The sequence below is a fragment of the Artemia sp. Qi Xiang Cuo genome, chromosome 5 (genome assembly GCF_049724085.1).
Source record: "Artemia sp. Qi Xiang Cuo chromosome 5, ASM4972408v1, whole genome shotgun sequence".
Taxonomy (NCBI): domain Eukaryota; kingdom Metazoa; phylum Arthropoda; class Branchiopoda; order Anostraca; family Artemiidae; genus Artemia; species Artemia sp. Qi Xiang Cuo.
The window spans coordinates 27876632-27884812 of NC_142798.1; the positions used below are offsets into that span (position 1 = coordinate 27876632).

The 8181-nt window shown below is 36.0% G+C and overlaps 1 long non-coding RNA gene across 1 annotated transcript in view; it reads right to left on the minus strand.

Moving 5' to 3' along the window:
- The window catches only part of LOC148951997 (uncharacterized), a 13568-nt gene extending 6584 nt beyond the window's left edge, over positions 1–6984 (minus strand). Inside the window, exon 1 of the long non-coding RNA XR_016141761.1 lies at positions 6703–6984. This is a non-coding gene — a long non-coding RNA (uncharacterized LOC148951997). The remainder of the gene's footprint in view (positions 1–6702) is intronic.
- Positions 6985–8181: the final 1197 nt, after the last annotated feature.

The following is an 8181-nucleotide window of genomic DNA, read 5'->3' on the forward strand; positions in this document are numbered from 1 at the left end:
ATGTTTTCTACTTGACACTATATTCCAGAGATCACCAAGAGTCAAAACTAGGCATAGGAGAAGCATAGTTTTCTGACTGCCTCCTCCAGTAGAATATCCAAAAAATGATAATCATATGGAGGGCCCCAAATTGTATATTCTAGATGAACTGCTTTAAAAACTGCTTGACTTTTGTTTATTGCCTTGAGTTTGTTTCTTTTTTTTATTTTTCTAGCTTGTTTTTTATTTTATGTGAATTTTTTCATTGAGTTGAGGTTGATCTTATGACAAATTAATTAAAAAAAACTTTTTCCACAAAATAAGTTTTTCAAAGAAAAGTAAAGAACTCCGTTAAACCAAAAATTAGCAAAAATAAAATAAAACAATCTACCAAGCGTCAAACTACCACAAATCAGCATCGATAAATAAATGAAATCCAAAACAAACAGAAATTGAAATAAATAACCGAGTCAAACTCAAAACGAGCAGAAATTAACATGAGTAGGGCTCAAAACCCCTATGCCTTCCCAAGGCAAGAACATAATTTGCCCTTTACCAAAAAAAAATAAATGTTTTTTTTACTCTTATAACTTTAATAAATCAAATAATATTAACATTTTGATTACTAAATATCAATATATGTATATTAAACTGACAATGGACATTCATTTGTATTTGTTTCAGTAAAGGGCTGGGGAGGGGGGGGGTGTCATCCTCAAAGACCTAATTTCCAGAATCTTCAACTACGTTGAAGAAAATTGCTATCTCAAAATTTTGATTGGATATGTTTGGGGAAATTGTGGGCGTGAGAGGGGGGTTAGTTGCCCTCCAATCATTGTCGACTATTAAAAAGGGCACTAGCCCTTTGAATTTCCAATCAAATGAGCTCTTTTTGGAGTTCCTACTACAACGCTTTCAAAAAACCTTATATGCCCCAGGGCATAACTTACAACCCTTGCCCTGAGGGCTGTGATGGGGTTGTCATCGTCAAAGACATAATTTCCGGACCTTTCAACTACGTTGAACAAAATGGTTATCTAAAAATTTGGATTGGATGTGATTGGGGAAATGGTGGGCGTAAGAGGGGGGTTACTTGCCCTCCAATCACTTTCGACTATTAAAAAGGGCACTAGCCGTTTCAATTTCCAATCGGATGATTCCTTTTTAATTTTCTACGACAAAAATTTCTATAAGAAAAACCTTGTATGTCCCTAGGGCATAACTTACATCCCTTGCCTTGAGGGCTGTGGGGGGAGTTTCTTCCTCAAAAACATAATTTCGAGACTTTTTAACTACGTCGAACAAAATGGTTGTCCCAAAACTTTGATTGGATGTGTTTGGGGAAATGGTGGGTGTGAGTGGGGTTTTATTTATCCTCTAATCACTTTAGACTATTAAAAAGAGCACAAGCCCTTCTAATTTCCAATCGAATGAGCCCTTTTTGAAGTTTCTACGACATCACTATCTATAAAAAACATTATATACCCCCATGGCATAACTTACAAACCTCGCCCCGAGGGCTCTGAGGGGTGTTATCATCATCAAAAACCTAATTTCTAAAACTTTTAACTACGTTGAACAAAATGGCTATCTAAAAATTTTGATTGGATGTGTTTGGGGAAAAGGTGGGCGTGAGAGGGGGGTTATTTGCCATCCAAGCACTTCTGACCATTATAAAGGGCTCTCGACATGTGAATTTCGAATCGAATGAGCCCTTTTTCAAGTTCCTACGACAAAGCTTTCTATAAAATCCTTATATGCCCCCAGGGTATAACTTACAGCCCTTACGCTGAGGATTGTGGGGGGAGTGTAATCTTCAATGACATACGTATATGATCTATCGGCTACGTTGAATAAAATTATAGTATAAAAATTTTGAATCGATTTTTTTGTATTTGTGGTCGGCAAGTTTAAGATGTTAGGTGCCTTCCAAACCCTTTCGACTATTAAAAGGGCACTATCCATTTCAATTTCCAATCAAATGAACCCCTTTTGAAGTTTCTATAACAGTGCGATCTATAACAACCTTATATACCCCCAGGGCATAACTTACTACCCTTACCTTGAGGGCTGTGGGGGGGGGGGGGTGGCAACCTCAAAGACAAAATTTCCAGAATTTTAAACTACGTTGAACAAAATGGCTATTTCAAAATTTTTATTGGATCTCTTTCGGGAAAAGGTGGGCGTGAGAGGGGGGAGGGGGTTAGTTGCCCTCCAATCACTTTCAACTATTAACTAGCCCTTTGAATTTCCAATCGAACGAGCCTTTTTTGAAGTTTCTGCGACAACGCTTTCTATAAAAACCTTATATGCCCCCAGGGCATAACTTACAACCCTTGCCCTGAGGGCTGTGAGGGAGTGTTCTCCTCAAAAACATAATTTCTATCTAGAAATCAACTGCGCTGAACAAAAGGGCTATCTCAAAATTTTGATTGGATGTGTTTGGGGAAATAGTGGGCGTGGAAGGGATTTTAGTTGCCTTCCAATCACTTTCGACAATTAAAAAGGGCACAAGACACTCCAATTTCCAATCGAATGAGCCCTTTTCGAAGTTTCTACGACAACTCCTTCTATACGAAGTGCCCTGGTCTAAAGAAAAAAAAAATAATACATTGTGCCAACATCGTTCTTTACTTAGGCAGCGCGATTGCGCTGCCTATGATAAAAATATAATGCTTTAAAATAAAATTTTTTTTTTAGTTAAGCGCAAATTGCACTCCGTCCATTTGATGACCATTGATGATTGATGATCAAACACGATTAATTAATGACTAAACGCGATGCATTCATGGCTAAAAAATTTACCACTTTCCTTAACTTCTCCCCCAGTAGAATACCCTAAAAAGGATGATCATATGGAGGGAGTCAACCCACAGGTCATCTAAATCCAGTGCTGTAAAGACTGATTGACTTTTGTTTATTGTCTCAAGGGAAATTAAAAAAAAAAGGTTTATATTTTTCCAGAGCATATACTTGTTTGAACCTTCACCTAAGCCACCTGGGTCACAAGGCCCCCTTGTGACCAAGGTAATTTTTGTCTATTTTCCCTCTCTCCTTCTCAGTGACCCTGACAATTTCACTCAAAATTTTTCACATTTACACGATGTAATCATGACAGAACCTCTGATAGAGTATTTTTCATTCTCCGAAACAATTATGGTATTCCATTTAGCTCAAAAAATTAATGTAGAATTGATCAAATCGAAAATTTGACTTCAATAAAAAAGTACAGGCAAATAATTATAACCAAATAATTTCGATTATGGTACCTCTCAAAACTCAATCCTAAGCTGTTTCGAATAGAAAAATATTATATTTTAAAATATATATAAAAAAAACATTCTAATAAAAAGTGCCAGGCAAACCATAATAACCAGATAATTTCGATTATGATACCTCTCAAACCTCAATTCTAAGATGTTTGTAATAAAAAAGTATTCTACTTTATTTAAAAATGTAAAAAATTCTAATATAAATGTGCCAGGCAAACAATAATAAGCTAATAATTTCAATTATGACGCTTCTCAAGACTCAATGTTAAGGTGTGTCTAATTTATGGTAATTACCCCACTTTTGCCATTACAAAAATAAGTTTCTTCAAACTTCTTATTTGATCAGATTTTAATCCTTTAACTGCGTTTCAGTTTGGAGCACCTTAAAACTGAGTCAGCTCAAGAATTAGCGGGAAACTTTAATATATTTTTACATTCTAATTTCAAGCTTTTTTTTATTTGCTTTTGGGGTTTAATTCTATTTTACAGAATCGTCTTCTGTTTTTTGTCTTTCTGGTATTTCTTTCTCGTCACTCCCAGTCATGGAACCTTGCGGGGGACTTGGCTGAAGCAAGTTTGCTTATACAGATAATTTTTTTAAGCTAATTGGGTAGGGGTAAAATACTTTCTAAACAATATTCAGAGGCTGGAAAAACACAAAAATCTATTTATTCCTTTCAACTTATTAATTTATATTTTGCATATTTTTATTTACTACATTTTTACCATTTATATGATATATATATATATATATATATATATATATATATATATATATATATATATATATTTTTATTATTTATTTCATTATATTCTTTTATATATTTCATTAAGTTTAATAAGTATTTTGTTTATATATTTATTCATTTAATGTGTTGTTTTTCACATGTTTTCCATATATATTCATGATCTTTTGGAATGACTGCGAATGTTCGACACGAAAAACTAGTATCAATAATTGGATTTGGATGGATTAAAAAGAAGATGCTTTTGAGGTCAACACGGGAAATGTCGGATGACTTGCCCCCAACTAAGCATTGCACTTCCGGCCAAAGGCATCGAATCAGGAAATCGCTACCTGCGCTACTCAAACCATTGGTCAGCAAGCGAAAAACTTAAAAGTAATTCAGCAGCAGCAATGGTACATACGTTGCCAATAGATCAAAGCCTTAAAAAATGTATGTACTCTTTTGGTTTTGGATGATTGTGCTGTAGGCAGCCCAGATCTTAAGATGAAGATAAAAATACTAAATTGGGGGGAGGGGGCCTGACTATAAAACCGTACGAATGGAAAGACTGAAGTAATTTTTTCCGAAGTTTTGCTTGTTTTATCATAGAGAGCGGTTCAGACGCTCTTAGGAAAGGAAGAATGCCTCTACACCTTGACCTACTCAAAGAAGATTAATTCAATAGTGCTTTTTACTGAATTAATTAGTTAATAAAAAAGCAAATTAATTTTTAATCAAAAAAGAAATTTACAAAAGAAAGTAAAGGAACATTCTTTTACTAGGAAAGAGTATCCTGTCTTAAGACAGGACCGACTTCAAATAAAAATGTGAACTAATTTTATGTTAAAGCAGGAACGGATTTGATCATTTCATATGCTTGATTTTCAGCCCAATGTAAAGCTAAAGTAAAACAATTAGATCAATAGTCTTTGATCAAACAGTTCGTGGTAACGAACTGTAAGTAAGGAGCGACCCGGCTCAATGGTAAACGAAACTGTAGAAAACGGAATTTTGATCCCAATAGATACATCAAAAGAATCAGATTTTAATGCTGATTTTAAATATATAAGTTTCATTAAGTTTAGTCCTATCAAAAGTTACGCGCCTCAGAAAATTTGGCTGATTTTCGAAAAAAGAGGGAAAGACCCCCTAAAAGTTATAGAACCTTAATGAAAATCACACCATTATATTCAGCGTATCAGAGAACACTACTGGGGAGGTTTCAAGCTCCTATCTACAAAAATATGGAATTTTGTAACATTTTTGCCAGAAGAAAGATCACGGATGCGTGTTTATTTGTTTGTTTGTTTGTTTTTTGTTTTTTTTTTCCAGGGGTGATCGTATTGACCCAGTGGTCCTAGAATATCGTGGGAGGGCTCTTCCGAAAGTAGATTGAAAGTTCTAGTGCCCTTTTTAAGTGACAAAAAAATGGAGGGCAACTAGGCCCCCTCCCACGCTCATTTTTTTCCCAAAGTCACCTAATCAAAATTTTGAGATAGCCATTTTGTTTAACATGGTTGAAAATATGATAAATATGTCTTTTAGGATGACTTAATCCCCCGAAGTCCCCAGAGGGAGGGCTGAAAGTTATGAACTTTACCCAATGTTAACATATAGGAGTGGTTATTGGGAAGTATACATACGTTTTCAGAGGGGATTTTTTCTGGTTAGGGGGGGGGGAGTGGATCAGGGGTTATGTGGGAGGATCTTACCACGAAGGAAGTTTTCATGGGAAAAGGCTGTCCCCTCCTCAACGCCTTGCTCTTTACGCTAAAGTTTGACTTTCTCACAACTCTATTTTTTTAAACAATGAAAAACTTTAGCGTAAAGAGTGAGGCGTTGAGGAGGGAACAGCCCCCTTCATATACGGAATAATTTCTGTTCGTTTTAAGTTTTAACGTCGTTCCTTACTTTCAATTAAAAAAACTTGTTTTTTTTTATTTAATCTTAGTCAAGAGGCCGAGAAGCGATCAATAAATAAAAAATTCTTATAATAATTAAATGATACAGCCTACTTTAGCAATAGATAATAATAATAAACCATACAAAGAAATAACATTATAAAATTATATAAATATATAAATAAAGCAAATATTGTTAGTTAGATTATACAATTCACTTTAGGATAAATAAAAGTTCAAATAGGGATAAAATCCTTTTAATAGACAGTGATGATTCATCACTGTCTATTAAAAGGATTTTATCCCTATTTGAACTTTTATTTATCGTCATGGAAAGGCAGTGTGGTCTCCGAAATTATCTAATTCACTTTACGATTTTTGCTGGACAGCACTAGACTTTACGATTTTGCTGGATAGCACTGGACAGTGTTTGTTTCTTTTTTCCTTTTTATGTCCAGGTTGGATATACCCTGGATTGAAATTTCCTCTTTTATAACATACTCCAAGTACTCTTTGCTTTAACTAACTTTTTCTTATGCTACCCAATGCACTGCGTAGCGCAAGTACCGATCTCCTGATTTCCTGTGTGGTTGAAGGTAAATCAACCGACACTTCCCGTTTTTCCCACAGATTCAGGTACCCATTTAGAGCTGGGTAGACTCTGACTGAGCTTACAGAGTCATACCATTGACCCCTGTTCCAAACCATTATATACTCTTTGGAGTAAGTTTAATTCAACGCGCTTTTGTTAGTAAAATGAGCTTCTCTTTATTAGAATAAAGATCTTCTTGTCTGAATCTTAAATATTAGCATCAGACTTACCTTGCAGGTTGGCGTACTAGTTTCTCTGTCACCATTTGGCATTTGCATCATCTGATTCCCTTTAGAGTCCCTCCACAGCTTAGTTCCGTTAGGCCACTGTCTTTCTTCAGAGCCGTCACTATGAAAAATAGCAAAACATCCCCCGGGGAATTTCACTTCTCTCTTCCCAGACGGAAACCTGGTTTCCACGTGTCCCCTAAAATATTAACATAGTCATAATTATCGTTATCTCGTTTTTCTTTCATTGTCCTACGCTCTGTATTTTTATCATACGCATTCCCCGTGGTTAAAGAACTTTTTTTTTTTTTTTTTTTTGTTAAAAAACTGATGCACTTTTTACTAAATACAGTCACCAAAACATTGCCAAAAATAAAGATAAATGCCATCAAAGTTATACAACTGTTTAATCATTGAGTCTATTGCACCGCAGTGGAGTGATCTCTGCTCGACAACACAGAAACTGGGGGTTCAACCCCAGCTAACTCAAGAATGGATAATATGTTTCCTACCTGACCTTGTAAAAGAGACCCAGCATATAAAACGTCAACAATTTTCAACGTTCTACACGCCGTCAATAGCCCTGGATTATTTTTGTCCTTTATCCTTTAGTCATCGAACACTAAATAAATAAACTTGATTAAGAAGCCAGTGTGACAAACTCCACTCTAAAAGGTCAAACATCAAACTGACTCTCAATGTTTTCCTCCCCGAATGCAGTGTTACCTGCCAGATGTCTGGTTTAATGTTGCGCCGCCATAAAAGTGAAAATTTGCCGAAAGCGCCATTTTTCAGTGAAAATGCGCTGAACGAACGATTTTCCACAAAAAAAAATCAATTTAAAAAATACAATGTGCAACTACCTAAAAAAAGCGCCTAAATGGCGCAAATACATCTGGCAACTCTGCCGGAATGGTTCGTACTTTAAGATCAAAACTAGCGACGAACCTTACTTCAAATCTGCTCCGTTTTCATCTGATGGATCAGCCATACTGTTCTCTGAACGGTTTAGCTAGTAACATTCAAGGAGGGCACGAAGGGCACATCCAGCTTTTTTTGGGGGGGGGGGGCTATGGTGTTTTTACAAACAAAACCATTAAAAAACACATCCAAATTTGTCTTATATACATTTTTGATTTTACAAGTCGGACAAAATTTCGAAAGGGAGGGGGGAACCCTGTAACCCTCCTCCCTGATAGTGCCTTGGAGGGCACTCATATTCAATAGACGAAGAACATATACAACGTAAACAAATCCGGCATATCTCCTTCTGGATAACCTATTACAAGTCAGATCACCATTCAGTGGGGCATGGACTAACCTTTGGGAATCAGGGTGTAAGAGCAATGTCACGTCAAAGAAGGCCACGTTGTCTCTTGCTTGATTTCCTCTTTTGTTCTTAGATACCTGTGCTTAATTCAACCCACAAGCTGATGGGCTACTCCTCATGCAGCTCTTGTCTCGGCACGTCATCACGTTCTG